We start from the raw sequence: 18,575 nt of genomic DNA on the forward strand, positions 1-18,575 counted from the left end.
ATTTATTCCACCTCTTTGTTTTTTTATATAATAACCTATCCATGTTTGTATGTTACATATGCTCCCGTGTGGAACCTTTACAGGAGCTTTCTGAAAATTCAAATATATCTCACTCCATTTGACCCTCCTCTCCTTTATTGATTTCTTGTGTCACTTTCTCAAATAAATACAATAGATTAGTCAAACGTGATTTCCTCATACTGAGTTGACTAAATCCTATTATTATTTCAAGTTGTCCTGCTATTGCGTGCTTCACTACAGATTCCAGTATTTCCACGATACTGATGTTGAGGAAACAAGTCAGAAGTTTTCTGTTTTCTCTCTTCAGTATTGTAAAGGTGCTAAGCTTCTAAATAGCTCTAAAAATCCACTTTATGACGGTTTAATTTAATTGGCTGAATTTACCAAGACAAAGATTCTTTTACATGCGCGTCTTCTTTTGTTTACGTGACGCCCTGTCACCATCTGGTCGCCAAGGGGTGGAAAGGCCACAATTTGTGGTGACGTCTCGTAGCCTTCTGATGGTAGGCAAAAACGGCGGGTTGGAGTGACGTCACGCGCAGTTGCGCTTCGGTGACGAGAGCGCAGTTTGCAGTGATATTACACGTTGTGTGTATCTATGTTGATGGTGGCGCTGGAGGAATCTGCTGAGCCGACATTTCGTAAGGACTGGATTTCCAGCGCCCCGGGAACATGGTGTTAGAGAACAGGTGAGGCGAGACGATGCGAGCGAGATGCATTAAATGCGCGTTCCTCCCGGACTTTTGCAGCAATGAGCCGGGTAGGACCGGTCTGTCAGCAGGGACGGCTCCAGTTTGAGTTCGTGCTTTACTCGGGGCCAGGTAGGTCCGGGGCCGGACTTTCCTCAACCCGGTTTGACTCAGGGTGGAGTGACGCTTTCAGTCACTAATACTAAACTTACTCTTTATATAAACTGAATTTCGAACAGGGAGTCTCAGGCTGGCGTCCTAGCTCGGTTTCTTGGCGATGACCAGAGGAGGGGCCGTAGCATCGGAGTTCACGAGGCTTTATTTGTAGAGTCCCATCAGGGGTGGGTTTACAGTGTCTGTCTGGGTGTTTGCCCAGGGTAAGATCACCTCTGTAGGCACAAACACGGCCTTTCTCGAAGGTACTGTGGGCAAAAACCCTGTTCATGTGTAAATCTGGAGGCTCTGTATTCAACATGGATTCTAGAATAAGAGTGCAAGAAATTGGGAATTTGCATATAAATCGACCTAGCCCAGCATGGATGTTATATTTAAGTTGCTGATCTAATCAACTTATTAATGAGGAATTCTTCCTACATGGAAGTGTTGATTTCCTACTAAAAGAAATCCATAAAACCTAATGAGTTAGGGTTAAGGCAGTTATAGCTGATTAAAATCAGACATTTTTTTTGAAAGGCTAATATTAATTATGTTTCAGGTAATCTTGCATCAACCCACCAAAAAGTTAATTTTACATAAGATAATGTCACCCTTCTGGTTTGGTGTTCTATGAAGATGTATCTTAAGACATTAATTTGGTTGTAATTAAGGCCTATCTCTAAGTTGTGTTTTAATTACTTGGGAACAGAACAGATGTTGACCTCTGAAGTACAATCCTTAACCACATCATTTGAATTTATCTCCTGAGCCCAGAAATGGGAAATGAATTGTATTCCATAGATCATCATATGTTCCACATCATTCTCTTATCCTGGGCAAAAAGCCATATGCTGTAAACCCACCCTTGCTGGGATTTATATAATTTATACAATATAATTGTATGTCTGCTCCTAGCGGACCGCACGACCCCATCTACATCAGCGGTGTGCAGTTGGAACGGGTCAAAAGCTTTAAGTTCCTCGGGGTGAATATCACAAATGACCTGACTTAGTCTAACCAAGCAGAGTCCACTGCCAAGAAGGCCCACCAGCACCTTTACTTCCTGAGAAAGATGAAGAAATTTGACCTGGATCTGGGCCGTACCTTCCAAATATCTGGACCTGACTTGCACTACCGTACTTTCCCTTTTCTATTTTCTAATTATCATTTATAATTTAAATTGTTATTATATTTACTTTGATTTGTATTTCAGGGAGCACGAAGTGCAGAAACAAATATCACTAATGATTGTACGCTCTAGTATCAATTGTTTGGTGACAATAAAGTATTTGTATTTGAAACTAATGAATAATATTTCCTTTAGAGCACATTTTATGTGGAAATTCATTTTATTGGCTGATAATTTGTTAATACATTAATCTTAAAGGAATTGAAATATTTCACTCATGCCTAATTATAGCAATTATATTTTGGGATCTGCCTTTAGATGAGGTGAATCAATGTTATTGAGGCAACAACTTAACATATATAGCTTGTCTTAGATTCTGTTTAAATATAGGCTTTTATTCTTTTTCATTACAGTTTTTTAATTTGAAATAGGAATGTAGAGATCAATAAATCACATTGTTTTAATAAGCTCAACTTTCCTTATTTGATTAACTGATGATGCTGAATTGAGTATTGCTAATAATGGATGCCAGTGATAATGGCACTGATGGCTTAATTTATACTAGTTTATTACTTGAGTATCTGCAAGTTTATAAAGGAAAATATGATGGGCCATTTAGGGTTAGGAAACAGTTGACTATTTGATAAACAGTTGACACACAGCATGACACTTCCCCTTAAGTATTTCAATACAACCTATGATGGTCTGTTTGGAAGGCTTCACTAACATTTCACAAGGCAATATTAAACACATGTAAGTATCCATAGAACATAGAATACTGCAGCACAATACCCATGATGTAGTGCCAAACTTCTAACCTACTCTAAGAAAAACTAATCCTTCACACATAGCTGAATGACGAACAAGAGAAAATCTGTGGATGCTGGAAATCCAAGCAACACACACAAAATGCTGGAGGAACTCAGCAGGCCAGGTAGCATCTATGGAAAAGAATACAGTCGACGTTTCAGGTTGAGACTGTTCATCAGGACTGGAATAAAAAAGATGAGGAGTCAGAGTAAGAAGGTGGGGGAGGGAGAAAGACAGGGGATAGGTGAAACCTCAGGGGGAGGGGTGAAGTAAAGAGCTGGGAAGTTGATTTGTGAAAGATATACAGGGTAGGAGAAAGGGGAATCTAATAGGAGAGGACAGAAGGCTGTGGAAGAAAGAAAAGGGGGAGGAGCATCAGAGGGAGGTAATGAGCAGGTAAGGAGATAAGGTGAGAGGGGGCAAAGGGGATGGAGAATAGAGAAGGTTGGGGAACCCTTAAAAGTATGTTTTTTTCCATCCATGTTTGCTCAGGAGATGGACATGGAGTCTAAAAGTAAGGCAAAATAGCATAACTTCATGGACCCTGCACAGATTACAGAGGAGGAAGTGTTTGCAGTCCAAGCAAATTAAAGTGTAACCAGGGCCTGATAGGGTGATTTTAGACCCTGTGGGGTGGGGGGGAAGTGCAGGAATTGCTGCAGCCATAGCAGAGATATTTAAATCATCCTAAGTGACTGGTGAAGTGTGTGAGGTTTGAAGAATAGCCACTGCTATTCTGCTGTTTAAGAAAGACTTTAAAAATAAACCAGGAAATTTATAGGCCGGTGAGCCTGACATCAGTTGTGGTAAAGTTATTGGAAGGTATTCAAAGGGACCAGATATAAGAGTATTTGGATCGACATGGACTGATTAAGGATAGTCAGCATGGCTTCTTGTGTGATAGGTTGAGTCTAATCAAATCTTATAGAGTTTTTCAAGGAAGCTACTAGGAAATTTGTTGAAGGCCAGGCAGTGGATGTTGCCTACATGGACTGTAGTAAGGCATTCGACAAAGGTCCCGCATGGAAGTTCAAGAAAGTTCAGTCGCTTGACATTCAAGATGAGGTAGTAGATTGAATTAGACTTTGGCTTTGTGGGAGAAGCCAGAGAGTGGTAGTAGATGGTTGCCTCTCTGACTAGAGGCCTATGGTGGTGGCGTGCCAGAAGGATTGGTGCTGAGTCTGTTCTTGTTTGTCATCTATATCAACGATGTGGATGATAATCTGGTTAACTGGATCAGCAAATTTGCGGATGATACCAAGATTTGGGGGTGCAATGGACAGTGAGGAAGACTATCATGGCTTTCAGCAGTATCTGGACCAGCTGGAAAAAGTGGCTGAGAAATGGAACTTAATTCAGACAAGTGCAAAATTTTCCACTTCAGTAGGACCATAGTGAACGGTAGGGTACTGAGGAGCGTGGGGATCTGGGAATACAGGTCCATAATTCATTGAAAGTGGCATCACAGGTTGATAGGGACATAAAACTTTTGGAACATTGGCCTTCATAAATCAATGTATTGAGTACAGGAGATAGGATGTTATATTGAAGTTGTATTGTTGATCTGCCTCTCTACCAGCGGACTTTAGGTTCAGACACCTAGGGAATAACTGTCAATCACACTTTACTTAAAAGTACATACTGTTTATTAGCAAGCCTGCATTCTCAGCTGGCAACACAGAGTCTCTGCTCACTGAGCTTGAGAAAATCTACAGCCAAGTGAGCCCAGAATACTGTTTGGAGCTGTTGATATACATTGTTATACATACAGCTAAGGGTAGACCGAGAAGCTTCTCATGGAACAAACACTTCTTTATACATTATTCTCACAGCAAGACTTGTCAAGCTGCCAATAAGTCAGTTAGGTTTTAGCCCGTTTAATTCTGCATATAAATCCTCATTACCTCCCGTTGTCATTCCATGACAACTAGGATTATCAATGTTGGGGTTGGGGTTGTTGTACATCTTAATTTTCATAATTGTGTTGGAAGGGTGGATAGTAACCCTTGGGATAGGCCGAAGGGCTTTCTGCGTCATCGTAATCTCCATCCTCATCATTTGCACCTCAGTCTTTCTGAGGTCCCCTTCCTTCTGGTGGGGACTCTGTATAAATACCCCTGTGGGTGTGGGGCAAAAGCACCGGCTGACAAGGGGCCATAAACATTGGGAAAGTGCTACAAGTATGAGTACTCCTGCGATGATGATAGCATAATGTAGCAGTATACCACTCCATCTTGCAAAAATATCACTGAAGGACCACAATCCTCCTTTTGAGCTAAAGCCATGTAGGTCGGCCCCGATTTTCCGGATTTCTGGAGAGAGAGGTAATGTTCTGTGATTCATCTGGGATGTAGGTGCAGCACTCTTGTCCTATACCAGCACATGCACCTCCTTTTCCAGCCAGAACAAAATTGAGGGCCGTTCAGTTCCGTAAATCAGCCTGCTGTAGTGCCACCATTTCAGCAATGATGGCCCTCACCTGATCCTGGATGTCATCCGTGACCTTAGCGGTACTATTGGCCATTGATGATTTCCCTTGAATTGTGGGCTGCCCCGTAGAAGGGGAAAGCTATCATCCAGAAGCACTCCAGTTGTGAGATTCTTCGCTTTTGCCGTAGGAGGGAAGGGTGCTGGTCCAGGGTTTCAGCCCATCCAATTTCTGCTCCCTTTTTGGGTGTCCCATTGTTCAGCTATCTCTCCTGGGAGCCACAAGTAGGCCCTTTCCCCGCAAGCCCATTGAGTTCTGTTCAGGGGGCACGGTGGTTCGCCCGTTGTATAAATGGAATAAGTACTATTGCCCAGTAAGTAAGTCCCCTTACCTTTGAAATTACAGTAGCAAATAGTATTTGCTGGTTGGTCAGATCTGACAATGGTGGAGGGCCATGATGTCTGACCTCCCCATCGGATGGCTTTTTCCTGGGGGGAGGGAATGAATGACACCCACAGTCTCTAATCACACCACGGTACAATTTTGGGTCTCACTAGTCTGAGTGTCACTGCTGTTCAGCAGAATGGCTCTTAGAGGAACTCCTGATTTCCGATGGGGAGAAATCGCTGCACACACCCAGTTGGCAGATGAGTTAGTTTTCCCAGCATAACTACAGCAAAGCGACAGGAAGGTGTTTGGCTTGGTTACTACAATACAAGTGCTTAAGTTACAAGTATAGACAGTAATAGCTTAGTCATGAATGCACATGTTTGACGTGTCCTAGATATGTCCATTTCAGAAGTCCTTATAGTTTGACTGCCGTCGGAGTGGTCAGTAACACTTAGCAGGGTCCTTTCCAGCGAGGCTCAAGTTTCTTTCTAAGATGGTTCTTTACCAGAACAAAGTCCCCTGGGTGAACTCAATGTTCATTTTCCAGTTCCTCTCCTTGGTTGGCCTCCTTCACCTGCCAGTGCAACATCTGGAGAGATTTGGTTGGTGCCAGGATGTACCCTATAAAATCATTCAACATTTGATTCAGGTCTATCTCAGGTAATTTTAGGGTTGGCAAGGCAGCCTTCTTAATGGTCTGCCATATACTATTTTGGCTGCCAACAGACCATGTTTGGTCTGTTAATGAGTTCTCGTCTGGAACAATACTATCAGTAGCACTTTGAACCAATGTTAACCGGTTTCTTGTCCGAGTTTAGCCAATGTGTCAGCATCCCATTAGCCCTTTCAATCAAGCCGGAGGCCTGCAGTCTGTGAGGGCAATAGAATGTCTGTTTAATACCCAGAGCCTGGCATAGTTGGGTATTAATCTTGCCCACAAATTGAGGGCTGTTGTCAGATACAACTTGCTCCTGTACCCTGAATCTGGGAATGATTTATTTCAACAAAATACGCACCATGGTATCGGTTTTGTTATCTGTGGTGGGATATTCTTCAATCCATCTACTAAAACATCAAGAATTACAAGACAATACTTATAACAGTATTGTCTTTCCACACGTGGTAATTCAATAAATTAGAATTGTAGTTGGCAGAAAGGGTATCTTGGCAATGGGGTATATCCCTTTGGGCATGGGGTGCCTTTTCCTGGATTACGTTCTTGGCCTATCAGACAGCATCTGGCAACATTCTCTGCTACTTTCTCCAGGTCCGGGCTCCACCATGATTTCAAACATCGTCTTACCATTCCTTCCTTGCCAAGGTGAGTATTGGTATATAAAAAATCTACAACATAGCCCAGTATAGTTTCAGGTACGCAGACCTGACAGGCAGGAGGTCGCTTAGTAAAAATATCCAGCCGATTTACAGGTGGCTTTCTCTTTCAGACACATCCCTCTGTAAAACACGCACATCCTCAATTCCAGGCATACCCTTTGATTCAGAAATGGGGGATTCAGTTCTCCCCCCACGATTCATCATTTGAGGAACAATCAGTGTTCCGGTAAGGGCAGCTTGTTTTGCAGCTGAGTCAGTTCTGTTCTTTCCACAGTCAGTCTCAGTAGAACCTTTAGTGTGTGCATAGCATTTAATAATGGCCAATTGTGAGGGAAGAGAGATGGTAGACAAAAGATTATCAATGTAAATTTTGTTTGTGATGGGTGTACCAGAGGAAGTGATATAGCCCCTAGCTTTCCAAATTTGGTTGAAGTCATGAGAGATTCCAAAGGCGTATCGAGAGTCTGTAAAAATAATGGCCGACTTCCCAGTGGCTAGGATGCATACTCTAGTGAATGCAAAGGTGTAGTGTCCTTATATTTGTTAATTATTGGACAGAATCAAAAATCAACCTTTCCTCTCAAGGAAAGAAAACAAATATTAAAATGTAGAAGATTGCTCTAGCCACCCACTGAAATGTTATGTACTAAAATTTAAATGACCTTTTCCCCTTTAGATGGCTTCTGTGGTTTGCTTTGAAAGACTGAACTAGACACTTTTTTTCCTGACAAGGCCACAGATTGATTGTACAGCTACAATGATAAATAATGAATGTCTTTATCTGATTTACAACTTTCCTAGAAATATTTTGTCTTTGTGAGCTACTAACTAAATTTAAATGGCTTTCTAAAGCTTGAGTGGATTCTGGCCAGTTCATATTGTTGACTTTAACCCTGTCGGCCACCTTGCTGGGCAGGACTTGGGTGAGGAGAGCAAAGTACTGTGGGGACTGGTTCCCTGCTGTGTACAGCGACCCTCCTGATTGTGCAAAATAAACGGCATTAAAGCGTTCTAGGAAATAATCAGGGGTCTCACCTTTCCTGGGTTTACCCTCTAAGAACTCAGTTACATCTATGGAGGGGTCCAGAATGTGGGACAAAGTGTCCAATATATTTTCAATCATCCATATTTTGCCCAGTCACGATTAACTGGTCATAGTTGCCATGTCAGAGCCAAGTGGTGAATCGTGTCTGATCAGTAGGAGTAAGGGCAGCCATAGCCAGAGGGAACAAATAACCATATAACAATTACAGCCATCTCGGCCCTTCTAGTCCGTGCCGAACGCTTACTCTCACTAGTCCCACTGACATGCACTCAGCCCATAACCCTTCATTCCTTTCCTGTCCATATACTTAACCAATTTTACTTTAATTGAAAATCTCGGGAGTTAGTGGAATACAGAGTCAGGACAGTTCTTAAATAATTACAGAACCCTTAGGGGTCGACCTTTTTGTCAGGGATGGCATTCAGAATACCACTGAGTTTGGGAGGGGTCCAGGGATTAAGGATTTGCAAAGTAGGTGCTTGTCCTGCCGCTCCAGCTTGTGGGTTAGGCATGGTGCTCATGGGCAATTGATACTCGGTCTGTATCGGTCCCAGTGAAACCTATAGCCCTTGTTCAGGGGTCCAGTCTGACTGCACGTGAGGGCAGAAATGGATATTCAGCTTCCCAACCATTCTGGAGGCACTACATCGGTCAGTGGCAATACAGTTGGCGAGAGCCATATGGGGGTGGAAAACCTGACCTTGGTAAAACAGGTGCTGATGCAGTTGTGGGTAGTTCGGTGAGATTATTAGTTTGCCTTATCTATTCCCAATCATTATCCGTATCGTTTGGGGAATCGGTCAGTATGTCTGGATAGAGGCGGGGTACTCAAGAATTATTTTTATATTCCATTTCCCTTTATTCGTTCTTCCATGGTAAGTGTGTTTTGTCTCTGATAGTTTCTTTCCCTGTCTCCTTTGTCTGTTTCTGTCCCTTATCCCATTCTTCACAAATCGCTCTCAATTTTTGCCGACTCCTAGGATTGCCTGTTTTATCATGCACGGCTATCCCTCTTCGCTTAGCGTTATCGGTCCAACAATTTAATTTATGACTTTTATTTTTGCCTCTTGTCGCCATGGGCCAATCAGGTGACCATACGCTTTCCCTGCCTTCCCATTCCATAGTCCTTGTTCCACCTGCTGTATTAAATTTCAATCAAATGTACCAACTGCAGGCCAATTGTCTTTTCCCAAATGTTTAGACAATTTGAACTACATTTGTCTCAGTTTCTTTTCATTTCTGGATATTTGTCTATTATTTTCTGTAACGGACTCCCCCCCCCCCCCCCACCCATTGTATACTGGGGGAATCAAGCCACCCATCTTGACTTGCGAGAAGACTTGAATTTCTCTACTATTCCAGGGGACTCTAAATTAGGCTTCACCAACATCTTGTATTGAGGAATTATATGCAGAATTTAAAAGGCTAAAACCTAACTGACTTATTGGCAGCTTGACAAGTCGTGCTATGAGAATAATGTATAAAGATGTGTTTGTTCCATGAGAAGCTTCTCAATTTTGTTCTGGCTGGAAAAAGAGGTGCATGTGCTGGTATAGGACAAGAGTGCTGCACCTACATCCCAGATGAATCACAGAACATTACCTCTCTCTCCAGAAATCCGGAAAATCGGGGCCGACCTACATGGCTTTAGCTCAAAAGGAGGATTGTGGTCCTTCAGTGATAGTTTTGCAAGATGGAGTGGTATACTGCTACATTATGCTATCATCATCGCAGGAGTACTCATACTTGTAGCACTTTCCCAATGTTTATGGCCCCTTGTCAGCCGGTGCTTTTGCCCCACACCCACAGGGGTATTTATACAGAGTCCCCACCAGAAGGAAGGGGACCTCAGAAAGACTGAGGTGCAAATGATGAGGATGGAGATTACGATGACGCAGAAAGCCCTTCGGCCTATCCCAGGGGTTACTATCCACCCTTCCAACACAATTATGAAAATTAAGATGTACAACAACCCCAACCCCAACATTGATAATCCTAGTTGATATGGAATGACAAAGGGAGGTAATGAGGATTTATATGCAGAATTAAACGGGCTAAAACCTAACTGACTTATTGGCAGCTTGACAAGTCTTGCTGTGAGAATAATGTATAAAGAAGTGTTTGTTCCATGAGAAGCTTCTCGGTCTACCCTTAGCTGTATGTATAACAATGTATATCAACAGCTCCAAACAGTATTCTGGGCTCACTTGGCTGTAGATTTTCTCAAGCTCAGTGAGCAGAGACTCTGTGTTGCCAGCTGAGAATGCAGGCTTGCTAATAAACAGTATGTACTTTTAAGTAAAGTGCGATTGACAGTTATTCCCTAGGTGTCTGAACCTAAAGTCCGCTGGTAGAGAGGCAGATCAACATCTTGGCACAGCGAGCAGGGTCACAATATGTTGTAGACCCCTTGCCAAAATTAAGTAAGTGGATGGACGGTCCATTGGGATGAATCAGACACGAACGGGTCCACAAGGTAAGCTTTAACCTTGGTTCCTTTCTGCCCTCTGACGACTCTGTTCCCTCATTTTGGTGAGGAGAATCCATTGATGGGACCCAAAGGGAATAGTAAATTAAGATGGGTGGTTTGAGTCCTCCAGAATAGTAAGTCAAGACTATAAAATTCTGAGGATACAGATAGGGTAAATGCAAGCAGCCTTTTCTCACTGAGGTTGGGTGGGACTACAACTAGAGACGTCATGGGTTAAGGATGAAAGGGGAACGTGAGGGGAAGCTTCTTCACTCAGAGGGTTATGGGAGTGTGGAATGAGCTGCCAGTGCAAGTGATTCATGTGAGCTTCAAGAGAAGTTTGGATAGGTACATGGATTGTAGGGGTATGGAGGGCTGTGGTCTCAGTACAGGTCAATCAGAGTAGGCAGTTTAAATGGACTAGGTAGGTTGAAGGTAGCTTCTGTGCTGTACTTTATGCCTTCTTAACAACCTTATCAATTGTGTGGGATCTATGGATGTGCACCGCAAGATCCCTCTGTACCTCCACACTGCTAAGAATCCTGCCATTAACCCTGTGCTCTGCCTTAATATTTGACCTTCTTAAGATTATCACTTCACACTTTTCTGGGTTGAACTCTATAAACCCTAAGAATTGCTGCTGAAGCTATAAAATAGATGTATCAAAATTGTTATGTCTTCATTGTTTGCTAAGCTGGGTTTAAGCCTGGCTATTGTGAAAAAATGTAATTGATTATAGAAGCTGCACTCTGTGCTATGGGCAGGACACAATATGGGTTTAGAAGTAGGAAGTAGTTGTTGTAAAGATAAATTGCCTGTGACAATAAGCTCAAGGATTTCAGGGAGAGTGTTGAAAATGGGGAAGTAGATAGAGGATTAATATTTTTTATTAAGAAGGTGGTAAATGCAGTGGTTCTGAAAGCTGAGATAGGTAAAAGCAGAAGAAATTGTTGCTTGCACCAGTAAGTATTTGTCTAAACAGAGTCTGGGGCAAAGTAAGTTGACAGTGAAGCTGTAAAGGATCACGTGAGCACTTGGACGGTTGGTTACAATTAAATTGAAATTTCCAATTTCTTGGAAAGTTGTGGAGATTGAGAGTTATTTATCAAATGTGCATCAAAACGTAGAGTAAAATACATCATTGGCGTTGATGACCAACACACCAGAGGATGTGCTGGGTGCAGCCCACAAGTGTTGGCATACGTTCTGGTGCCAACATAGCTTGTTCACAATGTACAGCAGTACAACACAAACAGCAACAACAAATGCATGAAACCCTTAACCAGGACCAAACAAACTTTGTACTTCAAGGATTGGGTCATGGTTTATAAATGCCACTGAATGTCCTGGTGAAGAGGAATTAATATAGATGAAATTGGATCAAAAAGTTTTGAATTATGAGGGCAAGTTGCATAGTACATATTTGTATGACTTTGAATAAATTTAATTAAGGAGTGTTCTAATTGAAGTATTTAAAATGATTTGCAAGATAAATATGTTTACCTAAAGAAAAAAGTTACTTCCTTTGGCAGAAGAGTCCAGGACAAAGGGCCGTAAAATTAAAAGCTATCCAGAAGTGTTGTCAGAAAGCAGTTCTTCACAGAAAAGGTGCATTTTGTTAAGCTTTCTTTTATGTCTTGTTGCCTTCAAATTCCTTAGAGGTTTTCTGCTCGTTAATCTGTTAGTCAGTTTTAACTTGCCATTGCTGTGTTAATGTAAACAATTGTACTGATGCTGAAATTCATGCTGAAAATTTTTTTCTAGAGATTTAATGACTTCTGGTTTAAGTTGGCACTGGTGAAGCACGGCAGCAACTTGCTGACAGCAAACAAAGCTATAAATTACAATATTAATCACAATTTTTCTCAGAAATTATCACTGCAATCAGTAGCTTCTAACTTTCCTTCTAGAGTTTAGCTTTTGAACCTGGCATTTTTGCAGTGTGAACTGAAGTCTCGAGGGTGCAGGATGGTTCCAGCATGGTGGGTACGGGCCAAAGTGAGGAGACAGGGCTCGCGCCCAAGAGTGGAGAGTAAGCCAATGTTTGGCTATTTCTGGAGCGGACTTGGAGGCGATTCAGTGCGGCAGAGGTGAGGCAGAGTCGAGGTGGCAGGGCCTGGGTCCAAAAGTGAGGAACAACCTGAGGGTTGGCCAGGCCAGATTGAAAAGGTCAGCATGTCAAGGCTGAGGTGAGGGATGCGTCTGTGTTCAGCTCACTGCTCTGCAAGGTTTCCTTGTCTCTGCACTGAAGTGAGGCTGTGGTCTACAACTATTGGGCTCCTGGATTGTCTGCAGTGATGACTAGCTTCATGGCTGTGGACTCACTTTCATGAACTTCAGTTCTGAATGTTATTTACTGAGTTATATTTACTTTTTTTTTATCCTGCACATTTTTATTGAATTGTTATCTCTGAATCAAGAGAGCTGACTGAGACAGATTAGTGTGTGATGGTGTCAGAGTCTTAGAATTCTGTTTTAATTAGGTTTCTTTCCCTGTCAGTTATAAAGTCAGAGAGGTGCAACCCAGAAATGAGCCCTTCAGTGCATCATGTCCCCACCAACCACCACAGACCTATTTATTCTAATCCTACCCTAACTCATGTTGCACCATTTTCTTATCGGTTTCCCCCAACCCTCTCATTCTTTCACTCATGTACAGCTTAGAGTAATTTAGTGTGGCCTATTAATTTTACCTACGTGTGTCTATTTGAGAGATGTGGGAGGAGGTCTGTTACCTAATTCCTTTTTAAAGAGTGAGTCTGGCTTTGTGGCTCAAGGGAAGGTGGGGGGAGGAGAGGAATACAGTAGTGATAGGGGATTCCATAATTGGAGAAGCAGAAAACAGATTCTGTGGGCATGAAAGAGTCACCCAGATGATATGTTGCCTCCCAGGTGCCAGGGTCAAGGATGACTCGGATCAGGTCCATGGCATTCTGAAGGTGGGCGGTGGGGTGAACAGTCAGAAGTCGTATATATTGGTACCAACGACATAAGTAGGAGAAGGGGGGAGGTCCTGAAGAGAGAATATAGGGAGTTAGGCAGAAAGCTGAAAAGCAGGACCTCCAGGGTAGTAATCTGGATTGTTGCCTGTGCCACGTGCCAGTGAGGGTAAGAATAGGACTATTTGGCAGATGACTGCATGGCTGAAAAATTGTAACTTTTCAAAACTTCTCCTCAGATCAATTCAATTCAATGGATACCAAATGTAATTGAGCAGGAATTCATTTTTCGATGACTAGGATGATTTGGCTAGTTTAATTTGATCAATTCCTCAACCACAGATGAATGTGTGGTTAAGGAACTGGTGCAGGGGGCAGGGTTTCATATTTCTGGATCATTAGGATCTCTTCTGGGGGAGGTATGACCTGTATGAAAAGGACAGGTTACACCTGAACCTGAGGGGGACCAATATTCTTGTGGGCAGGTTTGTTGAAGCTGTTGGGGGAGGGTATATAATCATTTGGCAGGCGGATGGGAACCAGAGTGAAGGGGCTGAGGTTGGGGCAGTTGATGTACAATTAGTTACATTGTGCAGTGAGACTGTGAGGAACGACAGGAAGATGATTAAAAGGGTGACTAATACAGTACTGAAGGTGTTATATTTGAATGCATGCAGTATACAGAATAAGGTAGATCTTGTAGTGCGGTTAGAGATTGGCAGGTATGATCATCTCTTGAGTCAGGACTGTAAGAAGATTATAGTTGGGAGCTTAATATCCAAGGATACACATTGCATCAAAAGGATGGGCAAGTAGGCAGAGGGAATGGGGAGGCTCTGTTGGTAAAAAATGAAATCAGATCTTTAGAGGTGGCTTAAGATTGAATGATGTAGAATCCTTGTGGGTAGAGTTAAGAAACTGCAAGGGAAAAAAGACCCTGATGTGAGTTGTATACAGGCCTCTGAACATTAGCCAGGATGTGGGCTACAAATTACAATGGAAGATAGAAAAGGCCTTTAAAAAGGATAATGTTGCGATAATCATGGGGGTTTTCAAAATGCTGTTAGATTGAGCAAGCAAGAGAGGGAATTTGTAGAATGCCTACATAGAATTTTTTTTTAAGAGCAGATTCTGGTTGAGCAATTCTGGATTGGGTATTATGTAATGTCTCAGATTTGATTAGGGAGTTTAAGGTGAAGGAACCCTTCAGAGACAGTAACCATAATATGAAATAATTCACCCTGCAGTTTAAGAAGCTGCTGCTAAAATCAGATGTATCAGTATTACAGTAAAGGAATTACAAAAGCATGACAGAGATGCTGGTCAAAGTTGATTGGAAGAAGACATTAGCAGGGATGATGGCAGAACAGCAATGACTGGTGTTTCTGGGGGAAATTCAGAAGTGCAGGAAAGATGCCTTCCAAAGATGAAGAAGTATTCTAAAGGGAGAATGAGGCAACTGTGGCTGACAAGGGAAGTCAAAGATAGCAATAAAGCCAAAAAGAGGGCTTATAATACAGCAAAAATTAGTGGGAAGTTGGAGGATTAGGAAGCTTTTAAAAACCAACAGAAATCATCTAAAATGCATAAAGAGAAAAGCTGAAATATTAAGGTATGTTAACCAATAATATAAGAGGATACCAAAGGATTTTTAAAATATACTGTATAAAGAATAAAAGGGAATCAAGTGTGGATATCGATTGCTGCAAAAATGACATTGAAAAGGTCATGGGGGACAAAGAAATGGCAGACGAACTGAATAAGTATTTTGCGCCAGTCTTCACTGTTGAAGTCTCTAACAGTATGCCAGAAACTAGAGTGTCGGGTAGAAGTGTGTCATTGCTATTACTAAAGAGAAGGTGCTTGGGAAACTAAAAAGTTTGAAGGCAGTTAAGTCACCTGCACCAGATGGATTGCATCCCAGGGTTCTGAAAGAAGTAGCTGAAGAGATTGTGGAGGCTTTAATAATTTTTCAAGAATCACTAGATTCTGGAATGTTTCCTGAGGACCAGAAAGTTATAGGCCAGTTAGCCTGACTTCAGTGGTTGGGAAGGTGTTGGAGTCTATTATTAAGGATGAGACTTTGAAGTATTGGAGGCACATGATAAAATAGGCCAATGTCAGCATGGTTTTCTAAAGGAGAAATCTGTTGGAATTCTTTGAGGAAATAACAAGCAGAATAGACAAAGGAGAGTCGGTGGATGTTTATTTAGATTTTCAGATGGCCTTTGACAAGGTGCCGCACATGAGGCTATTTAACAAGGTAAGATCACGTGGTATTACATGGAAGGTGCTAGCATGGTTAGAAGATGATCTAACTGACAGGAGGCAAAGAGCGAAGGGGACCTTTTCTGGTTGACTGCCGGTGACTGGTGGTGTGCTGCAGGGGGTTGGTGTTGGGACTGCATCTTTTCACTTTATTTATCAGTGACTTGGATGAAGGAATTGATGGCCATGTTTGCCAATGATACGAAGATAGGTGGAGGGGCAGGTAGTATTGAGGAAGCAGGTTGTCTGCAGAAGAATTGGACAGATTGGGGGAATGGGCAAAGAAGTGGCAGATGGAATATAGTGTAGGAAAGCGTATGGTTATTTATGCACATTACCAAAGGGATAAAGGTGTGGACTATTTTCTGAATGATTTCCTAAAGTTTAACTTGCTGTTTGTGTTAGTGGTGAGGAAGGCAAATGCAATAGTAACATTCATTTCAAGAGGACTAGAATACAAAAGCAAAGGTGTAATGCAGGGGCTTTATAAAGTATTGGTCAAACCGCACTTGGAGTATTGTGAGCGGTTTTGGGCTCCTTTATCTAAGAAAAGATGTGCTGGTGTTGGAGAGGGTCCAGAGGAGGTTTACACGAATTATCCCAGGAATGAAAGGAACATTTAATGGCTTTGGGCCTGTACTTGCTGGAGTTTAGAAGAATGAAGTGGCATCTCATTGAAACCTTTTGAAAGGCTTAGACAGAGTGGATGTGGAGAGAATGTTTTGTATAGTGGGGACCAGAGAGCACTGTGTCAGAATTGAGGGATGTCCATTTAGAACAGAAATGAGGAAACATTTCTTTAGCCAGGTCACAGTGAATCTGTGGACTCCATTGCCACAGACTGCTGTGCTGGCCAAGCCATTGGGTATATTTTAAGGTGGAGATTGACAAGATTAATCAGGGTATTAAAGGTTATGGGGAGAAGGCGGGAGAATGGATTTGAGAGGGATAATAAATTAGCCATGATGGAATGGCAGAGCAGAGTCAATGGGTCAAATGGCCTAATTCTGCTCCTATGTCTTATGGTCTCAAATTTCTTATATAACCATTACAGCACGGAAACAGGCCATTTCGGCCCTTGTAGTCCGTGCTGACGCTTAAACTCACCTAGTCCCACTGGCCCGCACTCAGCCCATAACCCTCCATTCCTTTCCTGTCCGTATACCTATCCAATTTTACTTTAAGTGACAATACTGAACCTGCCTCTACCACTTCTTTTTCAATCTTTTTATTATTATTGTTATTAATATCAACATGATAAGATTAATACATAGATAGTGGGATAACAAACTTACAAATTTAAACTGAACATGAAAGGATACACAAGCAATAATTACAATATAGTTAAGTCTTCCCAAATCATGAATGATACAAATATCATATAAACAAAGCAAAACTAGGTATATATCATATTATATGTAAAAAAAACAGAAAAGAGAAAAAGAAAAAAAAATTAACCCTAAGAAAAACTAATCTAACAACCTAATAACTAATAAAGAAAAAAAAGGAAGAAAAGAAAAAAAAATGAAAAGGGGGCTGTTTATAGTATCTATATATTAAAAAAAATACAAAATCATCAGTGTCGCCAACTCTGATCCTCTCAACATATATATAATCAAAACCGGAAAAACGAATAGGTTTGGAACAGGGTCAAATTACATCATATGAAAATATTGAATAAATGGTCTCCATGTCTTTTCAAATTTAATAGAAGGGTCAAATACAACACTTCTAATTTTCCCCAAATTTAGACATAACATAGTTTGAGAAAGCCAATGAAATATGGCAGGGGGATTAATTTCTTTCCAATTCAATAAAATAGATCTTCTAGCCATTAATATAAGAAATGCAATCATTCAACAAACAGAAGAAGATAAATGGAGTGAGTCCATCATAGGTAAACCAAAAATTGCAGTAATAGGATGAGGTTGTAAATCAATGTTCAATACCGTAGAAATAATATCAAAAATGTCTTTCCAATATTTTTTCAAAAGCGGACATGACCAAAACATATGAGTTAAAGACGCTATTTCAGAATGACATCTGTCACATATAGGATTTGTATAGGAATAAAAACGAGCCAATTTATCCTTGGACATATGAGTCCTGTGCACAACTTTAAACTGTATTAATGAATGCTTAGCACATATAGATGATGAATTGACTAATTGAAGAATTCTATCCCAATTCTCAATAGGGATAGTAAGGTTAAGTTCTCTTTCCCAATCATTTTTAATCTTATAGAAGAGCTCTGAATATATTTTCATAATTATATTGTAGAGTTTTGATATTACACCTTTCTGAGAAGGATTTAATTCTAACAAATTCTCCAAAATACCCGAAGACTCAAGATTTGGAAAGGTAGGAAGTACAGTGTTTAAGAAATTCCTAATCTGTAAATATCTAAAAAATGAAATCTAGGCAAATTATATTTATTAGATAATTGTTCAAAAGACATAAAACAATTATCCAAAAATAAATCGGAAAATCGTAGTAATCCTTTAGTCTTCCAAGCTGAATAAGCTTGGTCCATAATAGAAGGATGAAAAAAGAAATTGGATACAATAGGAATAGTTAAAACAAATTGATTCAACCCAAAAAATTTCCGAAATTGAAACCATATACGTAAAGTATGTTTAACTATCGGATTGTCAATTCGTTTCTGCAATTTAGAAAGAGCAAAGGGAAGAGAAGACCCTAAAATAGAACCTAATGAAAATCCTTGTACAGATTTAGTTTCCAGGTTTATCCAATGAGGGCTAAAAGATAAATCCCAATCCTTTAACCAACATATCAAATATTGGATATTGACTGCCCAATAATAAAATCTAAAATTAGGCAATGCCAATCCACCTTCCTTCCTTGCCTTCTGTAAATATTTTTTTACCTAATCTA

The 18,575-nt window shown here is 41.1% G+C and overlaps 1 protein-coding gene across 3 annotated transcripts in view; it reads left to right on the top strand.

Moving 5' to 3' along the window:
- Positions 1-577: 577 nt before the first annotated feature.
- tmub2 (transmembrane and ubiquitin-like domain containing 2) overlaps positions 578-18,575 on the top strand; it is a 40,981-nt gene continuing 22,983 nt past the window's right edge. The window contains exon 1 of one of the 3 annotated variants that reach the window (XM_059956614.1): positions 578-710. The gene's annotated coding sequence lies outside the window, so the exon portion shown is untranslated. Of the gene's footprint in view, positions 711-737; positions 843-12,005; positions 12,082-18,575 lie in introns of those variants that run through there. The other 2 variants (XM_059956618.1, XM_059956616.1) reach the window with 2 other exon arrangements.

Source organism: Hypanus sabinus, chromosome X1 (assembly GCF_030144855.1).
Source record: "Hypanus sabinus isolate sHypSab1 chromosome X1, sHypSab1.hap1, whole genome shotgun sequence".
Taxonomy (NCBI): Eukaryota; Metazoa; Chordata; class Chondrichthyes; order Myliobatiformes; family Dasyatidae; genus Hypanus; species Hypanus sabinus.